Source organism: Dicentrarchus labrax, unplaced genomic scaffold (genome assembly GCF_905237075.1).
Source record: "Dicentrarchus labrax unplaced genomic scaffold, dlabrax2021, whole genome shotgun sequence".
NCBI classification, from domain to species: Eukaryota; Metazoa; Chordata; class Actinopteri; family Moronidae; genus Dicentrarchus; species Dicentrarchus labrax.
The window spans coordinates 1,282,217-1,294,270 of NW_026136724.1; the positions used below are offsets into that span (position 1 = coordinate 1,282,217).

The 12,054-nt window shown below is 42.2% G+C and overlaps 1 protein-coding gene across 4 annotated transcripts in view; it reads right to left on the reverse strand.

Annotated features, from left to right (window-relative positions):
• Positions 1 to 12,054, reverse strand: part of tmem121b (transmembrane protein 121B) — a 616,846-nt gene that overhangs the window by 205,130 nt on the left and 399,662 nt on the right. For 2 of the 4 annotated variants that reach the window (XM_051392047.1, XM_051392046.1), the window contains exon 2: positions 2,741 to 2,924. The gene's annotated coding sequence lies outside the window, so the exon portion shown is untranslated. Of the gene's footprint in view, positions 1 to 2,611; positions 2,925 to 12,054 lie in introns of those variants that run through there. The other 2 variants (XR_007882510.1, XR_007882512.1) reach the window with 1 other exon arrangement.

A 12,054-nucleotide genomic window follows, 5' to 3' on the forward strand; every position in this document is an offset into this window, starting at 1 on the left:
CTCCAGCTGCTCCGCACAGGGAAGGGGTGTGTGGCACAGGGCCAACAGCTGATCCCGGGTGTAAACAAAGGAGCTGTGGTTAAGTGTGCATCCATAGCTTCACACTTGCTTAAAGTTTGTCATGTGAGCAACAAAAAGTACACTAAAGCACTATATATTAAAAAAAAAGTACACTAAAAACACTAAACACTATAAAAAACACTAAAAAGATCCACAAAGTTAAGAGCTATTGTGACTAGCTGCCACTGGTGCGGCACTAACATTCTAAAATGTCTGTCTGGATGTAAAAATTATTTCAACAACCATAACAAAAATGCTTTTGAAATACAGTACCTACCCTGGCTTTAAGACATCTTACTCATTTAAAAATATGTCATGAGACCAGGTGTGTATCCAAACCCACATTCACACGTATGTGTATGAAGTGTATACACACACACACTCCACACACACACACACACACACACACACACACACACACACACACACACACACACACACACACACAAAATCCAGGTTGACCCTTCCAGTCAACTGACTCCTCTTCATATGTTTCAATCTGTGGCTGTGCGAGGCTGGGGTCAGCAGATTGCTTATGCTGATCCTAGTGATTGGAGAGCAGGTGATTACCATAAGCAATTTAAATGCTATTGATTTAACCTCCCGCATGCTGTAATTGAACACCATGGCCAAGCAACCAACTTTACTCCCCCACCTCCTGATCCTCTTTTTCATTCCATTTACGAGGCTTTTCTTACTTTTCTCACTTATTTTATTGTTTTAGCCTTTTCCCCTCCTTCTGTCCTTCCTCACATCAGTCCCCTTTCTAAACTGCAGGCCCCTCTGTCAGTCTGTATCCTATAAATGGTGGAAGCACCAGTGGCCAATCAATAGGCAGTTTGTCATGGTAACAATGGAAATGTTCAATTAACAACCAGCAGTGGATAATTTACAGTCTCACCATCATTACTTTTCTATTGTGTGTATGAGAGAGAGAGAGTGTGTGTGTGTGTGTGTGTGTGTGTGTGTGTGTGTGTGTGTGTGTGTGTGTGTGTGTGTGTGTTTGAGAGGGCTGGGGAATGGGGAGATGGCACACAAAAGTGTTTTTTGTATTCACAAGAATCATTTTCTGATAATTCCACTCTTCAATGGACTGTCATTACTAATCACTAAACTTAACACAAAAGCCCAATTTCTTACTTAATTACAATTTTGGTGTTTTTAGATAACAAGGACAGTATGATTGTAAATTACAGAGTGAAATTGACAAAAAAGACAAAAAAAAAATCATTAAAATATTCCTAAATCTGTTTAATATCTTCTTCATTATACTGAGCCATAATGGAAGACTAGATTCAGCACTCAGATCAATTAATAAATGGAGAAAACTCCAACTGGGAGACACACTTGTGCATTCTCCATTTTTCATCGCGCTCTGCCATTTCTCATGAGGGATCACAATTTCTTGTTTTAATATTTTAGTGTTCTAACTTAAGCTTCAGAATTCTCTCCAGGTAGCACACTAGATCATCTTGACATTTCAAAGTACTGAAACCTTTGGAATAAAGTGTTTTTTATTAAATTCTATTAACATAATTTATGCTTGTCAGACACCCCACCTCAGTGGCAGCTGAGTTGGGGCTGAGGAGAGACTCACCCACCATATTTCATCCTCTGGTTCTCTCAGATGGAAAACTGGGCTGCTAAGACACATGCGACACAGTGGTGATGATTAGTGCAGGAGACAAACTGCCCAGCACTCAGTGTCATCATTCACTTCCTGCTTCAGCATGGCATAAACCACAGGGAGTGTCTGAGGAGGATTAATATGTAGCTCTTAATTTAGCTATCACTCAAACAAAGAACTTAACAAAGACTTTGTGTTCAGTAATCACTCAAATACCTTATTAGTAAATTAGAAATTTATATTGACCACTTTATTAGTCTTTTAAACACTGCTTTCAAATCCCTGTAAACATGCTCGTACTGGATAACTAATGTGATGTTGATTTTTTTTTTTTTTGGGGGGGGACCTGGTCTGATTAGGAGAGACGGCATCCATCCCACTTTAGATGGAGCGGCTCTCTTATCTAGAAATATGGCAAAGTTTATTTCTAAAACCTGACAGTCCAGAGTTGGGACCAGGAAGCAGAGCTGCTGTCTTACAAACTTCTCTGCGCTTTCTTTAGAACAGTCACACACCCAAAACCCCATAGAGACTGTGTCTGTCCCCCGACCACCTAAATTATTTAAAGAAATAAAAACAAGAGGAGTTCAACATAAAAATCTAATAAAAATTAAAACCAACTCCTCAGTAGCACAAAATAAGAGAATGAAATGTGGGCTGTTAAATATCAGGTCTCTGTCTTCAAAAGTTGTTTTAGTGAATTAATTAATATCAGATTATGATATTGATTTACTTTGTCTTACTGAGACCTGGTTGTCCCACGAGGAGTATGTTAGCCTAAATGAATCCATCCCCCCAGTCATATTTATACTCACATTCCTCGAGGCACTGGCCAAGGAGGTGGAGTAGCAGCCATATATGATTCGAGCGTTTTAATTCAATTTTATTTGTATAGCGCCAATTCATAACAGAAGTTATCTCAGGACACTTTTCAAATAGAGCAGGTCTAGACCGAACTCTTTAAAACATGAATTACAGAGACCCAACAGTACCACCATGAGCAAGCACTTGGCGACAAGGGCAAGGAAAAACTGCCTGTTAAAAGGCAGGAACCTAGGACAGATCCTCCGGCTCTAGGTGGGTGGTCGTCTGTCTCGACCAGTTGGGGTGAGAGAGAGAGAGAGAGAGAGAGAGAGAGAGAGAGAGAGAGAGACAGACAGGTGCACAGCAACAACAGTATTGGCAATGGCAATCTAGCAGGACCATGGCAGGAGGCTCCACCAGGATCGACAAGAACCTGCGAGACGAGAAAGCACAAGAACTCCGAGGAAGAAGTGAAGTTAGTAACATGCATTAATGGAACATGAATGAGTGCAGAAAGAGAGAGGAAGGGAGGAGCTCAGTGCAGATTTTATATCTGAATTCTCAGACTTTTTATCAAGTTTAGTCCTTAAATCAGATAAAGTAATTATTGTGGGTGATTTTAATATTCATGTGGATGTTAACAATGACAGCCTTAGTAATGCATTTATATCATTAATAGACTCAATTGGCTTCTGTCAGAGTGTAAATAAACCAACTCATTGTTTTAATCACACTCTTGACCTCGTTCTTTCATATGGCATTGATATTGAACTGCACTGAGCTCCTCTCTTCCTCTCTCTTTCTGCACTCATTCATGTCCCATTAATTCATGTTACTAACTTCACTTCTTAACCGGAGTTCTTGTGCTTTCTCGTCTCACAGGTTCATATCGATCCTGGTGGAGCCTCCTGCCATGGTCCTGCTAGATTGCCATTGCCAATACTGTTGTTGCTGTGCACCTGACTGTCTCTCTCTCTCTCTCTCTCTATAAAAGTATAAGTATAAAACGTGATATTTCCTGTTTTCACTATACTACTATACTAAAGTTTCATTGAGATCATGTGATCAACTTCCTTTTTCATGGCGAATCATCGAAATTTGACACCACGCCATGGGCACACCGTTCGACGGAATTTCGTAAATAGCACAACTTTTAATCATGAATGTCTTTAGATTGCGCTGAGTAAATTTGAAGTTGATCCGATAAATTCTGTAGGAGGAGTTCGTTCAAATACAATGTGTGCAAATTGCCGAAAATGACCACGGAATTCAAAATGGCCGACTTCCTGTTGTGTTTGGGTTATGGGTCCAAGAGGGCTTTTTGCTTGTCCCATCATGATACACATGTGTTCTAGGGGTGTAATGATTCACCAAATCCACAGTTCGGTTCAGACCTTGATTTTTTAGCCACGGTTCGGTCCATACCGCGGTTTCCCCCGTTTTATTTGTTTTCTGATATTACATTAAGTTGACACGGCAGAAATCTTACATTACGGACTGCAGATGTCACTCACTAACGTTAGTTTCGGTTTGGACCCACATGCAGCGCACTTCAAAACTGAATCACGGGTCAGTTTCTGAAATGTAATGCGGATGGAGAAAGTCAGCAGAGACACACACAGGGAGAGAGAGACAGAAAGAGACGGAGCAAGCAGGCGTGTTTGCCGTGAGTGACCAGAGGTCCAGGCTAGGTGTGTGTGCTGTGTGTGAGTGTGGGGAGAAGAGAAAGGGAGCAGATTAACGTAGTAAATAAACACTAAAATAAGGTGGAAAATTACCTAGAATAACCTACTGTCAATACAAATATGATATAGGCGTACACCGCTACCACCCCACGGGCCGCCGCCACCGCCGCAGTTACACTGTCTTAACGAGAGCTCAACAGTCCAGGGAGCGAGTGTGTCACGGTTCTGACTCTCGGATCCGCGACACGAGACCGTGGACTGTTGTGTCGCGATTTCGGTTTCAGAACCGTTACAGCCCTAATGTGTACCAATTTCCATACATATCAGTCATACGTGTCTTGGGGGCTAATTCTGGGGGGCGTGGCTAATCCATTTTGCAACACCCATCTAGGGGACCAAAACAACACCTTAGCCATCGCCATGACTGAATTTTGTGCAAAGTTTTTGGGCATGTTTAGCCATCCAAAAAGTGTTCAAATGTTAACAGAAAAGCTGATTTTCGCTGCATCGCCATGGCAACAAGGTTGCACGCAATTTCTAAAGATTCATAAAATGTCTTCGTCCTAAGGAACTTCTGACAGAATTTCAGCTGGATCTGGTTAATTTGCTGGAAGATATACATAAAAGTATAAAAATGACATTTCCTTTCACCACTAGGTGGCACTCTAACTATTAGTGGATATTATCACATAGAAGTGTTCAGGGTGGGACTCTTATCAGGCAAGCGAAGTTTGGAGGTGATTGGACAAGTCAAGTACAGTCAAGTTATAGCAACTTTGTGTGTTCTGGCAGTATATCAAAATTTGACACCATGCAACGGACACGCCCTTTGACCAAAACTCAACACAATTACGAAATATCATCAACAACATGTTTTGCATTTCCTGACTAAATTTCAGCTAGATCTGATCATCCTGCTAGGAGTAGAACATGGAAGTATAAAAAACGACATTTCCTTTCACCACTAGGTGGCGCTCTCACGATTACTGAATATTATCACATAGACGTGTTCAGGGCGGGACTCTTATCAAACATGTGAAGTTTCGTTGACATCGGATCATGTACGCAGAAGTTATGACAAATCCCTCTTTCGTGGCGAGTCGTTGAAATTGCTCGCCACAGCACAGGGTCGTTGTTGGACGGAATGTCGTAAATAGCACAACTTTTAATCAAGAATGTCTTTAGATGGCTAAAAGACATCCAAATCTGAAGTTGTTCCAATCAATTCCCTAGGAGGAGTTCGTTCAAATACAACGTGTGCAAACCGCCAAAAAAGGCTGCTAAATCCAAAATGGCCGACTTCCTGTTGGGTTTGGGATATGGTTCCAACTGAATTTTTTGTTCGTCTGTATAGGATCTACGAGTGTGCCAATTTTTATGCATATCGGTGAATGGGGCTCCGGATGGTACACTTTATGGGCCCCTGAGGGGCCATTTTGCCATGCTCATAGTAGACCCCTAGAAAATACGAAATTTTTCACCACGACTGACATGTGCGCCGCATTTCATGAGTTTTCAAGCATGTTGCAGCCTCCAAATATGCGATCAAAGTGGCAGAAAAATAATAATTTCTTCCATTACAATAGGGCCTTTGCACGGTCAGTGCTCGGGCCCTAATAATAGTAACTGTTGTAGAAATAATAATTAAAGGTGCAAGCAGCATTGAGCGGGACCTCGCCATCAACCTACGTCAGGGCCTGCACGGCGGTCTCCCGCCGCAGTTGCGCCAAGCCACGTCACCCCATGCCCAAGCCCTCATCGCCGGAAGCTGAGGGAGACCGCTCTACATTGTCACGTGTTTCAGACACCGTTCAAAAGACTTATGCATTCATAGCGAACCTCTACGCCTTTTGACACACAGTAAATATTTGATTAACTTTTGATCACCAATGTGTCTGGATTGCAGTGATTGAATTTGAAGTCAATTTGATAAAATCTGTAGGAGGAGTTATAAATAGAAGCCCTGAAATGCCGGAAATGGCATCAGTTTGACATTCAATTCAACCTGGTTTGACGGCACGCTACAGACAGGCCCTTCAACATACAGTTGCAAATAGCACAACTTTTAATTAGCAATATTTTTTGATTGTACTGTCCAATTTGTCCCCTATGAGGAGTTCCTTCATATACAACGTGAAAAATGACCACGGACAAGTAAAGTTTGGAGCTGATTGGACAATGTACACTCAAGTGATAGCAATTTCGTGTATTCTGGAAGAACATCAAAATTTGATGCCACGCCACAGACACGCCCTTTAACAAAAACTCACCACAATCATGAAATATTATCAACAACATGTTTTGCATTTCCCGACTAAATTTCAGCTGGATCTGATCATCATGGAAGTATAAAAAATTACCTTTCCTTTCACCACTAGGTGGCACTCTCACTATTTCTGAATATTATCACATAGATGTGGTCAGGGCGAGACTCTTATCAAACGTGAAGTTTTGTTGAGATCGGATGCAGAAGTTATGACAAATCCCTCTTTCATGGCGAGTTGTTGAAATTCCACGCCACGTGTACGCTGTTTGACGGAATGTCATAGATAGCCCAACTTTTAATTGTGAATGTCTTTAGATAGCTGTGTCCAAATCTGAAGTCGATCCGACCAATTCCCTAGGAGGAGTTCATTCAAATACAACGTGTGCATATCGGCAAAAATGGCCGCTAAATCCAAAATGGCTTGCTTCCTGTTGGGTTTGGGATATGGCGCCCACTGGATTTTTTGTTCGTTTGGATAAGATCTACGTGTGCCGCGTGTTTTTATGCATATCGATGAAAGGGGCCCCGGGTGGTACAGTTTATGGGCCCCTGAGGGGGAATATTCGCCATGACTGACATGTGCGCCGCGTTTCATGAGTTATCGAGCACGGAAAAGCTTCCAAATATGCGTTTGTTTAGGAGGAAAAATAAGAAAAAGATAAAGAAGAGTTCCTTCAATTACAATAGGGCATTCGCACGGTCAGTGCTCAGGCCCTAATAATCTTTGCAGATGCAATAGGACCTTCGCACGATTTGTGCTCGGGCCCTAATAATAATTCCTTCAATTACAATAGGGCCTTGAACTGGTCAGTGCTCGGTCCCTAATAAGAAACATAGCAAAAACAATAGGGACCTCCCAGCGGTTGCTGGCTCAGTTCCTAACAATAATAATAATAGTTCAGTTCATAGTTCAGACGGGCCTGCCCCCACTGCTAAAAAAAATCCTAGAGGAAACAATAATAATAATAATTAAAGCCGCAAGCAGCGTTGGGCGGGACCTCGCACTCCACGCAACTCGGGGCGTGCTGTGGCCGCGTCGCATGCCGTCGTAACACGTGCGGACCACAACATGAAAATCTGCCATTAATCAGCGCAAAATCGCCACGCAGCACTTACTTCCTGTTGCCAGCAGATGGCGCTATCACTATGTCTGAATATTGTCATGTACACGTGTTCAGGGCGGGACTGTTATCAAGCATTTGAAGTGTGGAGCTGATTGGACAATGTACACTCAAGTTACAGCGAATTTGTGTTTTGTGGCGGTCCATCAAAATTTCCCGCCACCCCACAGACACGCCCCCTCACCACAGTCAACACATATCATCAACAATGTGTTTTGCATTTTATAAGTAAATTTCAGCTGGATCTGATGATCCTGCGAGGAGTAGAACATGAAAGTATAAAACGTGATACTTCCTGTTACCACTATCACTATGTCTGAATATTGTCATGTAGACGTGTTCAGGGTGGGACTGTTATCAAACACGTGAAGTTTCATTGAGATTGGATCATGTATGCTGAAGTTATGAGGACGTGTTCAGGGTGGGACTGTACACTGAAGGTATGAGTACTATCTGTTTGATGGCCAATCGGTGGAATTCGACACGTCGTCACAGGCACACGGTACTGATTACTTTTGAAGCAGATCTGATTCTCTAGGAGGAGTTTGTTCAAATACAACGCAAAAAAGGCTGAAAATCATTGCAAAATGCCAGAAATAGCATCACAGTTTGACATTCGATTCAACCTGGCCAACTTTGAGGGCATGCCACAGACACGCCCTTTAATGTACATGCCTAAATAGCACAACTTTTAATCAGCACCATGTTTTGACTGTCCTGACCAATTTTGAAGCAGATCCGATAAATTCCCTAGGAGGAGTTCGTTCAAATACAAGGCGAAAAATCACAGAAAATGACCAGAAAAATCAAAATGGCTGACTTTGATGCCACGCCACGGACACGCCCTTTAATGTACATGCACAAATAGCACAACTTTTAATCAGCACCATTTTTTGACTGTACTGACCAATTTTGAAGTACATCCGATAAATTCCCTAGGAGGAGTTCGTTTAAATACAACGCGAAAAATTCACAGAAAATGCGCACGGAATTCACTATGGCCAACTTGAGGGCAGGCCACGGACACGCCCTTTAACGTACATGCACAAATAGCCAAATAGCACAACTTTTAATCAGCACCATTTTCTGACTGTACTCACAAATTTTGAAGCAGTTCCGATAAATTCCCTAGGAGGAGTTCGTTCAAATACAACGCGAAAAGTTAGCCGAAAGTGAAAATGAAAATCAAAATGGCCGACTTCCTGTGGGGTTTCGGGTATGGGTCCAAGAGGCTTTTTTGTACGTTCCGGCATGTTACACGTGCCTACCAAGTTTCGTAAAAATCGGTGAAACGTGGCGCCGGGCTGCTGTTTTTTTATCCTGTAGGGGGCGCTGTAAACACGACAAACACGATTTTTGGTATGTGAGCTTCAGGCACCACTCTACACGTGCCCTGTCAATTTCATATTCATAACTATTACGGTCTCCGCACAGTGATTTACCATGCCACCAGACCGCCACCTAGTGGCAGATTGTTGACACATTTTTTAGTGAGCCTCAGGGAGCCATGGGGAAGCATCGTACCAAGTTTTATCTTAATCACACATACCGTTGTAGAGATATAAACTTCTTCATTTTAAAGAGCGCCACCTTGTGGCGATGGCCTGAAGTTGTGCATGATACCTAAGGAAGACATGTGGAACAATGGACCCAAGTTTGGTGTCAATTGGACGTACCAATGTGGAGAAATGGTCCACTTCCTTTTTTGACTAAAAATCCACAGGAAGTGCTAATTTTATAACGTGCTGGTTTTTTAAAATATCAAAATTCTTTTAATAACTTTTTTATTATGAGGGTCCTCAGATGCTACGTAAAATTTTGTGCGAATTGGACAAAGCGCATGGGGGGAACACGGGAAAGTAGTTTAAGGACATTTCGCGCTCTAGCGGAGAAAAATTATAGGTGGAAGTGGGCGTGGCCTATATGGGGAGATTCAGCTCTATTCACCGAACGCGTGGATATGAGTTTTTTGAATGTGCGACAAACTATGCAGAAGTTATTAGCCTAAACGCATTTTTTATGATAGTAGCGCCACCTAGTGGCCAACCCGAAAGCAACGCATAGAATATCCCCATTTTTACCAGGCCTGATAACTTTGCCAAATAAAATTGAGTTTTCGTATATGTTCAGGGGGGCAAAATGCAGTTAAAGGGGGCTAAAAATAATAATAGGTAAGAAGAAGAAATCAAGCAAAAACAATAGGGACCTCCAGCGGTCGCTGGCTCGGTCCCTTATAATGATTCCTTAAATTACAGTATGGCCTTACACTGGTCGGTGCTCAGTCCCTAATTAGCGGTGGGGGTCAAGCAGGACCATGGCAGCATGCACCACCAGGATCCATGAGAACCTGCGAGACAAGAAAGCACAAGAAGGGGAAGAAGTGAAGTTAGTAACATGCATTAATGGGACATGAGTGTGTGCAGAAAGAGAGGGAGAGGGGAGCCTGGTTAGCTGCAGTGGCCCGGGTTCGAATCTGACTTGCGGCCCTTTGCTGCGTGTCATCCCCTCTCTCTCTGCCCCCCGTTCCTGTCTGTCTTCGGCTGTCACTATCAATAAAGGCAATAAAAGGCCCAAATAACACAAAAAAAAAAAGACAGGGAGAGGAAGACCACTCAATGGTTTCCCACGTAGCAGACTGTCACTATTCACATCCAAATGCAGATGGTGTGGACTGAAGTCTGAATATGTATTCGCCTGCACCCACAGTGCAGCAAACCAGTGCTCAGTTTTGTATTCAGATCAAAATCTTCCGACCACTCAAAGCGCTTTTCCACTACGTGCTACGTGCCATATTGTAGGGGAAACACCACCCCAGTAATGGCGACTTGTTAACTTCTGGTATTTCCCCAGAGTCATATAAATTTCTCTACCTGTTACACTCTACTTATCTGTACATCATTCTGTCCCACAGAGAAACCTAATGGTAAGGAGGCGTAGCTAGCGATATTAACAGTATGCAGCATAAACATCCCTATAAAATGCCTCCATGTTTACAAACACAACAATGATGAACATGGTGATTTATGCCTCTGATGAGGGAATTTCTTAGTTGCATTCCACCACTGGCAGAGGTGTAGTATCAACATATGTCATGGCATCGTTTGTAAGTAAAATTCTACTGGGGCTTTGAATGAGGAAGGAGATTACAGCTGACTCCTGAATACTTGTGTCTCGCAGTGTCTTAATTGCTTTTTTTTTTTTTGTCAAATGGCATTACATAAGTTTGTGCAAGTGTTTGCTTCCTTTCATTCAGTGAAAATGACAGGGATCCAAACTTCTATCATCTTGTTCTTACAATAATTACAAGGAAACCTATTCCTTTGGCTGCAACAAAGGCTCCTGATTTCCATCTACAGGAAATAATTCAAGTAATACCTGTGATTAATGCTGAAACTCCAGCAACATGGGCATCTGTGCAGTATTATGAAGCAAACTGCAACCATCCCATTCAGGCGGCCTGTTTGGAGTTAATGAGTTCTGCGGGAGGAAAATCAATAACCTGGAGGGAGGCTAATTAACTGCTAATCATTCAGCCCCATTTTGGCAAGACATAAATGTTGCCATTATGAGGAGGCAAGTTAATAATAGATAAATCTGACCATTTTTATTAAAGAAATAAATGCTTGCTTATTAGCTGCTAGGTCAGATGTTGCTGCAGGGAATATGATTTTCAAATTTACCAAGATTACATTGAAAATATAATCCAAATATTTTCATTCTTTTTGTCAATGACTAGGTGTTACCTGACATTAGAGCCTATACAGTTCAGTATGTCAAGCATTTTTGTATTTTTAATTTAAGTATCTTTCTTTGCCATTACTTAAACCCCCATTATGTTACTTGGAAACTGGATCATAATTTATGGAGAAAATGTTTTCTGGTTTTCCCCTCTGATGTCCTCCACTTTTAGTTATTTACAGAGTTTTCTGATTGACGGTAAAGTAACTGCTGCCATGTGTAGCTGCTGTTAGCTAGTTAGCTTAGCCATACTGACCTGTACACCCGGGGAGCACTGGGGGAGTGTTGATGTCTACACTGAGCAGGAAGTTTAGAGGCCTGGGACAGAAGGAAAGCTGACGAAGAGCGGCGCCGGTGTCATGCCAGAACTGGAGCTGGGCTAACGGCCAATGTAACCGGGCCTAGCAGCTTCTATGGATATAGCTAATGGTAGAAGCAAAGAGACCTGATTGCACTGGCAGGAAATCAGGTACAGGAACAGTCTAGAGAATCCGGTCAATTTAAAAAAAAAAAAAAATACTGCAGCCTCCTTACTGACATTGGCTGTTTGAAACAAGTAACCACTGTTATAAAGACTGCTGAGGAGAGAAGGTAATGGCACAAACACTCAACTACAGCAACATTTCCCTTCTCAACCTCTATAGTCATTGCGAGTCATGCAGAAGTGCACAACACAGTCCCATGGCTGTTGATTATGGCCATTCAATTCAATTCAATTCAATTCAATTTTATTTGTATAGCGCCAATTCATAA